This window comes from Euphorbia lathyris, chromosome 4 (assembly GCF_963576675.1).
Source record: "Euphorbia lathyris chromosome 4, ddEupLath1.1, whole genome shotgun sequence".
Taxonomy (NCBI): domain Eukaryota; kingdom Viridiplantae; phylum Streptophyta; class Magnoliopsida; order Malpighiales; family Euphorbiaceae; genus Euphorbia; species Euphorbia lathyris.
Genome location: NC_088913.1, coordinates 68,376,442 through 68,388,453, shown reverse-complemented (window position 1 = coordinate 68,388,453; position 12,012 = coordinate 68,376,442). Strand labels below are relative to the sequence as shown.

Here is a 12,012-nt window from a genome sequence, read left to right as displayed (position 1 = left end):
TGTGTCAAACTCATTACCCGACCTCCATTCTCTGATGTCATCAGACTGCTTCCCAACCATTCTAGCTAATTGCCTCCACGGTTTCTCATCCTTATTGTAGACATATACCCTATGCCCATCTGTTAATGGAATATTCAAGAGTTGATGGTATTCCTCCAAGGTCGGGGTCAGATCATGTTCTCCGAAAGTGAAACATTTATAGATTGGGCTCCAAAAGTTTACCAAAGCTCTGATCAATGCAGGCTGTATCGGAACATATAACAAGTGCACAATCCACCCATACTGTATGGTTAGGCTTCTGAGAGCTTCATTTGCCAATCTATCAACAATAGTCTTTAAGCCTTTGAGGTCACTCGGGCTTGAGTCAACATCAACCAAACCTGAAGGTAAAACCATACCACGGGGAGCCTTGCTATCTCTATGAACTTCCTGACTCCTTCGAGACCAATCATCAACTGCTCCTTCGCCTAAAACTTCTATCATGTTTGAGGATGATGCCATGAGATTGTGTCAAAGTATTCCTGTTTATGTTTTTATTCGGTAAATGACATGAAAGAAAGTAAATGAGACATTAATATAAAAGAATTGTGTTTCGCTATGGAACCAATGTATAATAAAATTTCCCCATTTAGGTTGTAGTCAATGCCAATTTAGTATTCATCGGAAGATCCATTTTACTTGTTATTTGATAAATCCTTTTTATATCCCGAGAAATGATTTTTCCTTAAGATAACATTATAAAACCTTTAGGCATGTGTGATTTGTCATTTTACAACCTTTATTGGGAAAATCATGTCTTATTAATGTCGACACAAATATAAAAGGGTTAGACATAATCATAGATACGTCAATCAAAACACACCAAACAATTTTATATTATGATGCACATCCTATAGGGTTAACCTGCACAAAAGATTGGCTTCTAGTGGGTAGCTCTTGGATCTAATTCTAAAGGTAGAAAAGTCGTGGTTCGGGTCACAAATCCTTAACCCCAATCATTGCTAAATGGGGAAGTCCAATTTGCGTTGAGTGCGTTTCAGGACCCCAACCTCGGTGTTCCCGAGAGGACAGTCCGTACTTTGCCTCGTCCTAGATCTTAGAAAAAGGGTAAAATCATATACATGACCTTTGAGTGCGAGTGTGATTGTGTAGCTTTAATGATATGTCAATAAAAGCAACTATAAGCAAAGCAACAACACATAATTATGAACACATAGTACAAACATATAGAAATACGCACACATCCGGGAAAACTAAGGTCCCCAGCAGAGTCGCTAGCTGTCGCGCCCGTGCCCGCGGATCGCGAACTTTATATATTCGATTCGACATGGCTCTCGCTCTACTGGTTTGATAACGGTGCTAGACAGTCCCTCTAAGGAGACTAATCAAATGGGTTTTGAGTCGCCACCAATCAGTTTGACGGTCTGATTGGACACCGATTTAATTCCAAATTGACCCATTCGGGTAAGTTCGGATAAGGTGGTGGTCTGCGATGATTCTAAGTTTGGTTTCCGGTTACGTGTAGGGAAGAGACGTAATCTCACCCTACCCCGCCCGATAAATCAGTACTGTTGTACTTATACATGCTTGCTCTTATGTCTTTGTGTTTATTATTGCTTTGGAGAGTCATTAGTTGTATATATTCAAGCTATTGACAACGCTCGCAAGGTTTTTGTCGTATGTTTACCGAGATCACTATCCAGTGACCAACATGATATGATTGTTATATAATCGTTATACAACGATCGAATATTAAGACATAATAATGTATTAAAATATAATAATCGGTTTCAATTATTTGTCGTTTATTTATACGAATCACTATTCAGTGATCGAGGTAATATGTTCGTCATATGACCGCTATTCAGCAATCAGAGCTTGATAATGGAAGTTGTATATTATTAATATTTGTTGATAAAAACATAGTTTTAATGGGATTGACAAGGGAAAATTATTATATTTATTAAAACATAATAATATACGACTTATTAATTATTTATACGAATCACTATTCAGTGATCAAGATACAGACCACTATTCAGTGATCGAGATAGTTGTTTAATAAAAGAATAAATTAGTGCAATGACTAAATTGCACTAAAAGTAGAAATAATTAGCTAATTAACCTAAATGCTTGAATTAAAATAATCTGATATGAATTATAAACTAACTAACTAAATTATTTATCCATTATTAAAGGAAATGGATTAAATTAAAGCTTAGATAAGTAAAAGGATGACAATTGTGATAGGGAAGGGGCATAATTGAATCCAATTTTAAAGATTGGATCAGTGTGCATCGGATTGAATAATTGGGGGTTCAATTTGTAATAATAAAAAGAAATGAGGTAAGAACCTCACATTACGGATTAGGGTTGCATTCCAACCCATTCACCGCCTCCATTTCCTTTTCCTCTCTCTTCTCTCTCAAACTTTTGCCGTTAAAGAAGAAAGCAGCGGTCATCCGACCGGCCGCCGTTCTTTACCGAGTCTGCTTCGTCGTTTCCCGTCCATCCCTTCATCGTTCACCTCGGTCCGCCGCGGCGGAAGCTTCGCGGACGACAGAGGTAACCGGAGACGAGCGGATCCGTGTCTCGGCGTTCCCGTATTTCTTCAGGTACCAGTTTCGTGATTTTCATTTTTTGTATAGAGCTTTACTCGTTTTTTTTTTTGGTTGTTTACTAAGACCTGATGTTTTTTTTTTACTTTTTAGCTCAACTGTGTCGTGTTTCAAGATAACGGTGAACTGAAATGGTTTCTGGCTAAATGGCGGTTCGGCTGATCAGATCGGTAACCACAGATTCTGAACCCGGTAAGATTTCATCACTTTAACTAAACCTTATTTGTTTTTTTTAACCTTATTTTTTTTATTTATTTATTTAGTTAGATGTTAACTCATGTTTGGAGTTAATATCTTTTATCCGGATTATAATCGTTCTATTCTAAACCTTGCTCGTTTTTCGTAGCTCAGAATACTTGCTATATCAGACAGATAAAGGAAAAACTCGACACATCTAATGAGGACAAGAGTAAAAGGAAAAAGGTAATCAATCTAGCCTAACTAATTTTAATAGTTAATGCTAGCTTATATTTTCTTGGGTTATGACTGAAGTTGCAATATACACTTTACTGAAAAGAGTAAAAAGAGCTCAGGAAAGGGGGTACTGAACTCAGTTGGATTGATATCCTTAACAACGTATTTCAGAAATGATGTTATTATTGAAAGAGTTTCTGTTGTTTTTGCAATTTTAGACATTTTCAGGTCCTTTTTAGAGGTTCTTTTTAGTTTGGCCATTTTTGAAACTTTGTTTGCTGTGTTTCTTTTTATCCCCCATTTTATGTTGGCGTTATGTTTTGTTTTATTTCCAGAAACCCATTTTTCATTATATATTCACAGCTTCATTAAAAAGTAAGGATTAGTAAATCAAAAGTCCAAACAAGTTCCATTATGCCTCTGTTTTATTTTCTATGGACCTGATACATATAAAAAGGTTTTGATTTCATTTTATTTTATTTATTTCTCATTGTTTTGTGTCAACTATTTTGCTATTTGGTTGTTTATTTCAAAACGTAAATGCTATCTTTAAGGAAAGTATAAGGTTTCTGTATGTTAGGGAGAAAGAGCTACACAGCTCCATCTCCAGATACGCCCCTCAAGTAACCATCTGGTCACTTCAGGATATACTAAACACTTGTATTAAAAGGTCTCCTTTATTTTTACCCTACTGCATCTTTTCTGGTTTAGATGTTTGTTTTCTTAGGGGTATATGTACATGATTAGAATTCTTTGGTTCATTGTGTTTTTTCAGGGTCCTTCATGACTATGGATTGGGCATTTTAACTATCTTTTGGTTGAAATTTATTCAGCTGGAAAGGGCATTGTTGAGGTTGAAGGGGCTGAGGTTGAAGGATTCTTATCAAATTTGGGTTCTATCTTTCTAAACAGGTATATACAGTGGGGTTTCTCTTACAATTTGTGCTACTACTTGGTATTCTTGCTGGTTGGAACCTTAAATGGGGGAGTCCTTAATTAGTAGATCGCATTTTTCACCAATATTGAAAGATAAGAAAAGGCTACATTCTTTCTAATCCTATGAGGGCTTAAGACCTTACTAGAACCCAGAACAAATAAATGGATAGGGGCTATTAAAGCTTTAAATTAAACAATGTGCAAATAATAAAGCTTTTAAATAAGAATCAGGATAGTAAACTTAAACATTCGACATGTACTGAAACTAAAAGACAGGGACTTAAACTTGCAATAGAAAACTGTATTGTATTACCAACCTTACAAAGTAGGTTTGACTGATCGGAAAGCTGAAGCAAGACGAGATCATCGAGCCTATCAAGCCTCTCAAGATGACTGACAATGAACGGAACAATGAGCGGCACCCTGAGAACACCGGACCAGAAACCGACACTCGTCTAATGAGTGAGATCCTGGCACCGCACCGACATCAACATCTGTCAGGCATTGCTGCTCCAAACATTCAGGCAAATACATACGAAATCAAGTCTGGTATAATTCACTTGATCCAACAGACTGGACTGTTTGGAGGAGAAGCACATGAAAGTCCGAATGATCATCTGGATCGCTTCCTAATGTGCGCAGACACTGCAAGGACCAACGGGGTCCCCCAAGATGCTGCTAGACTGAAACTTTTCCCATTCTCTCTGACGGGGCAAGCTTTGGAATGGCTGAGAACACTGGAGCCTGGTTCAATCACAACATGGGCATGGTTGGAGAAGGAATTTTTGTCCTACTACTTCCCTCCCTCGAAGACAGCAATGCTCAGGGGTGAGATCACGTCCTTCCACCAACCCGAGCATGAGGCGCTCCACACATCTTGGACTCGATTTAGGAAAATGCTGCGCATGTGCCCTCATCATGACATACCTAAGCATCAGTTAGTGAGCGTCTTCTATCACGGACTGACACCCACAAACAGAGCCATTGTCGACTCCACAGCGGGTGGAGATTTGTTTAGAAAGACAGCAGCAGAGGCATATGACATGATTAATGAGCTGGCCAGAAAGAGCGTGCAGTGGCAAGAACAGAAGCTCGCCGGCCCCACTAGGTAGCAGGTATTTGCTGTGGAAGAACAGGAACAAAATCCAGCTGTTGCAGATTTGAGTAGGAAGATGGATGTACTGTTGGCTACGCTTAGCCGACCTCCCACCTGCGTGCACTGTGGCGGCGACCACAATGGAAAGGATTGTCAAGCAGGTAGCCCTTTCGCTGGAGATGGAGTGGAGATGGTCAATTATGTTGGGGGGCAGCCGAGATACAATCAGAACTACAACAACGGTAACCCCAACAACTACAACTCCTACAACAACAATGGCAACTACAGAAGGCCTCAGCACCCGAACCTCTCTTACGGGAATTCAAATCAGAATGTGCTCCGACCTCCTAGCGGATTTGTTCAAGAGCATAGAGAGCAGGGGCTTGGCATGCCCCCATACCAACAGCAAAATCAAGGGCCAGTGCAACACCCTAAGGAATCTGACGAAGTGATCACTCTTCTGAAGGAGATCTCGGCTAGGCTTGCCAACAACGAAGCCTTCTGCAAGGACTTGAGCAATCAGGTGGCTCAGATTAATAGGGACAGGCAGGAAAGGCCACAGGGTTCTCTCCCGAGCACAACGGAGAAGAATCCAAAGATCCTGAGAAAGGATTGAGTAAGGGGGAGAAATCGGGTTCTCCTCGATTTTAATCCAAAGTTTGAACAATTTGATTCTGCATTTTCCTTTTTTTTATTTTTTGCTCTTATTTCCGTTCATTATGTTGGTTAATTGAATTTTGATCTCGTTTTTACTGTCAAACGTTGTTTCCCCCGCACTCTATTATAAAAAAAAAAAAAATTTCGCCCAACCCAGGCGAGTTGGGCACTGCCCAGCTCGCCGGGCTGGTCGACTGAGCCAGCCGGCTCAGCCGACACGGGCTGTTCGGGATTTTAAAAATCCTGAGCCAAAAAAAAAAATATAAATAAATAAATAAATAAAATAAAAGAATAAGAAAAGAAAAAAAGGGGGGATGACTCATCATCCCCTTCCCCACCTTCTTCTTTCCTTCTCTTTTCTTTCTTTTCTTTTTATCATTCTACCATTTTTCCCCTCTCCTTCTCTTTTGCTTCTTCAAAACCTAACCCCCCAAATTCTTCATTCCAACCCGAATTCAAGATATAAGGTATGAATCTTTACCTATTTTTGATTTCTAACATGTTTATAGGCTTAGATTTTAGCTTAGGGTGATAATTTTTGAGGTTTGAGAAAAACTTAAGTTTTGGTTTTTTTTTTTTTCCCTTTTTCTCAAATTAGTGTCTTGTTTGCTTCTAAATTCTTGATTTCCTTGCAATTTGTGTTAACATAATGATTAATTTATAGTTTGGGTGTGATTTCTATTCTCAATTTGTGAATATTTGGAGAAATTGCTCAATTTGGGCAAAATCCCCATTTTAGCTCAAAGTTCAACTATTCAATTTATAGTTAGAAACTTGTCAAAAAGGTTGTGAATTGCATTCTTTTTATGTTTTAGTCATTGGGTATCTTCAATTTTGCATGAATTTTGTGAATTTCGGGTAAAACACTTAGGGACCAAATGCTTATGATTTGGTCCCTAAGTGCCTAAAGCTATGATTGTGCCTATGAATGATTTATTGAGGGTTTATGTTGAAGCTTGTAAATAATTTCTAACTCTTCCATTTTTGGTCTATTCCTCAGGAAATATGGGTCGGTAAGGAAAAGCTAAGATCGTCGTCGAGAACGAAGCCGAATCGGAGGTCGAATTCGACGAGAATCTCCAAGCTAAGTATGATCCACCCTTTGGCCTTATTGATGAACGTGAGAGACTTTTGTATGATAGGTTTTCCAAACAAGACCTTGCCACACATGTAATTGTCGATCAAGCCTATTTATCGAGTCTAGGGTTAAAAAAGGATTTCAATGAAATCCTCAAATTCCACGGCTGGTATAGACTAGCCACAACCCAGACTCCGGTTTATCACAATTTTACCATAGAATTCTTGACAACTTGGAAAAAGGAGCTACCCTTGGGCGGTGGGAAGCATTCCTTTAGGCTAAACGGTAAACCCTACCGCCTTGATGCTACCACGCTAGCAGCCCTAATGGGGGTTTATAATCACCCAGGGGCGATCTCAGACTTTGAGAAGCCTATAACAAAAGATATAGCTTGGGAACAACTCACAGGCATATCAGACTTTAACTTCCAGACTGCTAGCCCAATCGCTCTCCTAGACCCACTTCTCAATCTTGTCCACAAATTTGTGGCCCACAACTTATTGGGCAAAAATGAGAGCAATAAAGTCTCAAAGACGGAATTGCTCATATTATGGTGTGTGGCCAACCATAAACCCGTGGACAATATCAAGGCCATATTTGAAGGCTTTTCAAGCCAAACAAGTAGAAAACGTGGTTCCCTAGGTCTTGGACACCTAGTTACCAACCTACTTGAGAGCCAATTCAAGAATTTAGATAATCCCGAAATTGCTATTTATCCTACTCTGCTAAACTCCAAGTTTTTGGAGAAATCTACTTTTCAAGAAGTCTTAAACAGGAACCCAACTGGAGGAGCAAGCTCCAGCGGAGGAGGAAGAAAAAGAGCACGAGTTCCACAACAAAGAAGGGATGAAGAACCTGAGGAAGAACCTGCGACGGCAGGAGACCAAAGGGAACACCAAGCGTCGGGGACGGAGGCCCAGTTCCAAGCCATCAACACCATGATGACAGAAATGCGGAATCTGAACCTACGGACCTTTAACACTGTTCAACAGATGGACCAACGGTTCACCAACTTTGAGCAGAATATGGACCGAAGGCTTTCGGGTCTTGAATACGTAGCGGCTGACTACTGCGAGCGCTACAACATGCCTTGGCCATACCCCCGGCCGATCAGTAAGTTGTCTTCTCCACCCTAACTTTTTACACTCGTACTTCATGATTTATGATGCAATGTTGGAACTTATTGCATATTTTTAGTGTGAGGAGAAGGGGTAGACAAACTTACAAAAATTGTATAAATTTTTAAATTTTTGTTGCGTCGTGTCTAGTTTAGGTTTGCGTTTTGGTGTTTTATTTTTGCTTTATTTATGTTTTTGCATGTTTAGGACCTAAAACCGTGAACCTCCTTCGAATCTAAACTTCGTTATTTGTCTTTGAGGGCTGAAAACCGAATCTAAAATTGCATGACAACTAGTTTAGGCGTAAGACACAACTCTTGTATTTGTAAAAGCATGAGCTACAGTTTGCATTTAGACCATACTTTTGAAGAAATGCTAAAATCATTATTTAGGTAGATAACTTAAGAATTGAAGGCATGTGATATTAAACTTGAGTTTGGGGAAAACTAGTAAACACAAAATTGAAACCCAAAGAATTGTGAGCTGAATTTGAGCCTAAGAGCGAACATCAAAAAGCTCTTTTTCTTGACATTTTTGTGTGAATGCTTTGACTTGTGGAAGATTACAGATTTTGCACCTAATACTATGTTGAACCTACATGCAATGATTTGAGATGATAAACGATGAATCAGCCTCATTAGAATTAACCCTTTTCTTTACCTTGTTTTTCTTTTTCATCCACTCTACGAAGCCCCTTTGAGCCGACATTTTTGTAGTTTGTAGATTTTTCTTTCGTTCTAACCCGTTTTTGCGAACCACAACTTGGTTCGCCACTTAACCCTTGTTTTTGCAAAGCTCGAACTGAGCCTTTGTTTTCTTCTAGCGCTTTATCTTTGTTTATGGCATTACAGTAGCAAGCCAAAAGGCTAAGAAGTGAATGAGCATTACTATCCCAAAAAGAAAAAAAAGGGGAAAAGAAAAACAGAAAAAGAAAAGAAAGGAGACGAACAAAAGGGAAGAACTCCATTCCCCAGTTCCTAAAAATAAAAAAACGTCGCAAGAGAGCATCCCAAAAGAAAACAAAAATAATAAGGGATGAATAAAAAGCTCAGTCACTTCATGATTGCTAAAGCCATTTTAACTCTGTTTTTGTAGCGGTAGAACATTTAACCCTTGTTGTACCTTTAACCCTCTAACCACATTACAACCCCAATTAGAGGCTGTTTTTGATATCATCGGAGTCATATAGCATAGTAGAGGAACTCAGATGAACGTGCAAAATCAACGTAATCCTAAGCAAGAACATAAGCCGAGAGTAAACACCTTAGCCACCAAAAATTGTGTGAATGAGTGAACTACCTATGGTGAGGCGTTTTACTTAGCGATCCCCTCAAGCTCGTTTAATTGAACATGTGTCCATTTGCTTAAAACTATAACCTATGATAATTGAAATGCGGCTTTTGGATATCGTGTCTCTATTTTGTACTTCCGAATGCATGTAATTACAGATGCTCGAAATTATGTCAAGCACCTAGTCAAACTGGGAAGTTTTCTAGCTTGCTTGTGATGGCGGGTTTAGTTTTTTAGTTTACTTGGGGACAAGTAAAGTTTTAAGTGCGATGAGGTTTGATAGGGGTCAAAAACCCCTATCTTTGGGTACGGTTTTAGGACGGTTTTAGGGTTATTTGGCTAATAAGCGAGCAATTCTCGCATTTAAATGCTTTTGTGTGAGTTAGTCAGGAATTGAGAACATTCTATTTACTTTTCGTCGTTTAGGCTCGTTTTGTAATCAATTTAGGCAAATACGGCCAAAATAGCATGCGTATTAGAATTCCGTTATCTTTTGAAGCTAATTGGTCCGTCAAAAGTCGCACCAAACGAAGCGTTTGCTCAAAATAAGCGATTGACGGATCAATTTGGCTTTTGGACTAATGTGTTCTGGAGTTTTTATGCGTGTGCAGGTGTAAGTTCGGACGAAAAAGGGTTTGGAAGTCATCCGGCACGGATCGAGCGCGCTTCGGGCGAAAACGCTCGGCGAGCAGGGCCCCCCGGGCCATTTCTGCTCGCCGAGCAGGCCTCTGGAGGCCTGCTTGCCTGCTTGCCTGCTCACCGAGCAGGCCCCTGGTGGCCTGCTCGCCGAGCAGGGGGCTGCTCGGCGCGAGCAGCCCTGCTCGCCGAGCAGCCTTGCCTGCTCGGCGAGCAGACTTGCGGGAATTGGTCAAAAAGACCAATTCCGCCCCCACGAAGTCACGTTCGGCCCCACGTCTTCCTACACCAACAAGGACACGAAAATAGGTCAAAACGAGGCCCGAGACGCGTCTATAAATAGGAATTTTCAATTGTACATCAGATATCTTTTACTTTTGTAATTTCCTTAGCTTTCACCTTGAGAAATCCTCTCCACCTCCTCCATATCCTTCAAACCTCCATTGAAGATACCTTCGAAGCTCCGTTCACCGAGGATTGCTCAAGCTCCATCCTTAAATCCTAGAAAGACTGTCTGCATTGGTAGACAGGATCCCTGAAAGGGATTTTTCTTCTTTTATATTCTGTCTAGCCTCTGATACATGCTATGAATTCTAGGTTTATTGTAACTCGTGACAACTCATCCATCTTTGATATATAATATAGTTTTTGTTCATTCAATTGTTTTGATATTTTAATCTTTGTCTTACGCTTTGTCTGATTGGTTTAACTCATTCGATAATCCCAAAATTAGGTTGGCACATATTGCGAGCTGAATCTGACCTAGTCAGTGCCTATAGGATTGACGACCCTATAGAAGATTAAGCCCAAATTACTGAGCCTTAGAGCTAGTTTCGGCCTTACAAGGGAATCACGAACTAGGGACTTTAGGAGGATAGGTCGGGTTAATCGCCTTGGACATAAGTGACTTAGTTTCAATTCAATTGCTTAAACACTCTATCTTTGTTATCATCGTGTTCCTTCATATTCATTCAGTTAATTGCTTTGGTAAAAGATCAATTAGGGGTAGAGTAATTTAGTTAGGGTTAGAATAACTTAGCTAGAACTAGATAACTTAATTAGAATTAGTGTAATTCAATCTAGGAGTAGATTAATTAAACAAAACCAAACTCAAAACCCCCTAAGCCTAGATAATATTCGAGATCGAGTAGCTTGATACTTGTAGAAATAAATCCTGTGGACGATAACCTGGACTTAAACCGGAAATTTATTACTTGATAACGACGGGGTACACTTATCCCTTAGTGAGGTTTCGCAAGAAACCGCATCAAGATCCTTAGTTAGAACCCTCGGTATAGAAGGTTTGATTCTTGAAAGAAAGTACAATTCAAATCAACTCTCTAAAATGTAGAACCCTCTCTATTACAAGCCTAGTAGATTTTGCCTCTCATTTTCTTGCTTTTTTTATGTTTTTTCTTGCTCTTTTCTTGCTGATTTTTGCTTCCTTTTTTTTTGCCTCGTTTGGTCTAATATTCTTGCTGCCCCCCTGTTTCAGGTGCTCAACCCCTCTATTTATAGAGGTCCAACACATCCTGGGATTGAGAAAGATGTTGTCCCTTTTGTGATGAATTGTCTTATCTTCTGCATTTTGCAGTGGCTGGTTTCAAGGTGCAGGCTGCTCAACTTTGGCTCCTTCTTCTTTTGGATTCAAGTCAAGCACAGATTTGTCTTCCTCCTCTCTTTGGACTTAAGCTAAGTAATGCATTTGTCCTTTGTTTCAGAATGGCTGTTTTCAAGATGGTTCAAGATGTAGGAACTATCTTCAAGATGGAGAGTTTGTCCTTTCTTGTTTGAATTTTTTGGATAGAAGATTGTTTTGGCTGTACTTTGTGTATGTATTGGCTGTAGAACATCGAAATTAGTTTTTGTAAATGTAGAATTTATTTTTCTTAATAATAATAATAGCACTTTATCTTATTTTTGATAGTGCCTTTATTTTATTTTTATTCCATTGTATTTTCAGTTTATTAATTCATTTGTTGTAAGCTAATTTTGGAAATTATATTCTAAATATAATTTATGAACCAAAATCATTTTAAAAGTAATTATGGATAACTTTTGAAAATTGAATTTGTCATAGCTTTGTATTTAGATTATAGAGATTTCCAATATAGTTTAATCAGTTAAAGTTTTTTTTTTTAAATGTCTCGGACAATAATGGGTATCTAC

The 12,012-nt window shown here is 39.1% G+C and overlaps 1 long non-coding RNA gene across 4 annotated transcripts; it reads left to right on the top strand.

The window, feature by feature from the left end:
- Positions 1 to 2,351: 2,351 nt before the first annotated feature.
- LOC136228077 (uncharacterized) lies at positions 2,352 to 11,764 on the top strand. 4 transcript variants are annotated; one of them, XR_010688414.1, is made up of 7 exons: positions 2,354 to 2,615; positions 2,712 to 2,810; positions 2,970 to 3,041; positions 3,808 to 3,944; positions 6,722 to 7,912; positions 11,339 to 11,451; positions 11,565 to 11,764. It is a non-coding gene; the product is annotated as an uncharacterized lncRNA (long non-coding RNA). The 4 variants fall into 4 exon arrangements; XR_010688413.1 differs by having other exon boundaries at positions 2,352 to 2,615; positions 6,722 to 11,451; XR_010688412.1 differs by having other exon boundaries at positions 11,339 to 11,764.
- The last annotated feature ends 248 nt before the right edge of the window (positions 11,765 to 12,012 follow it).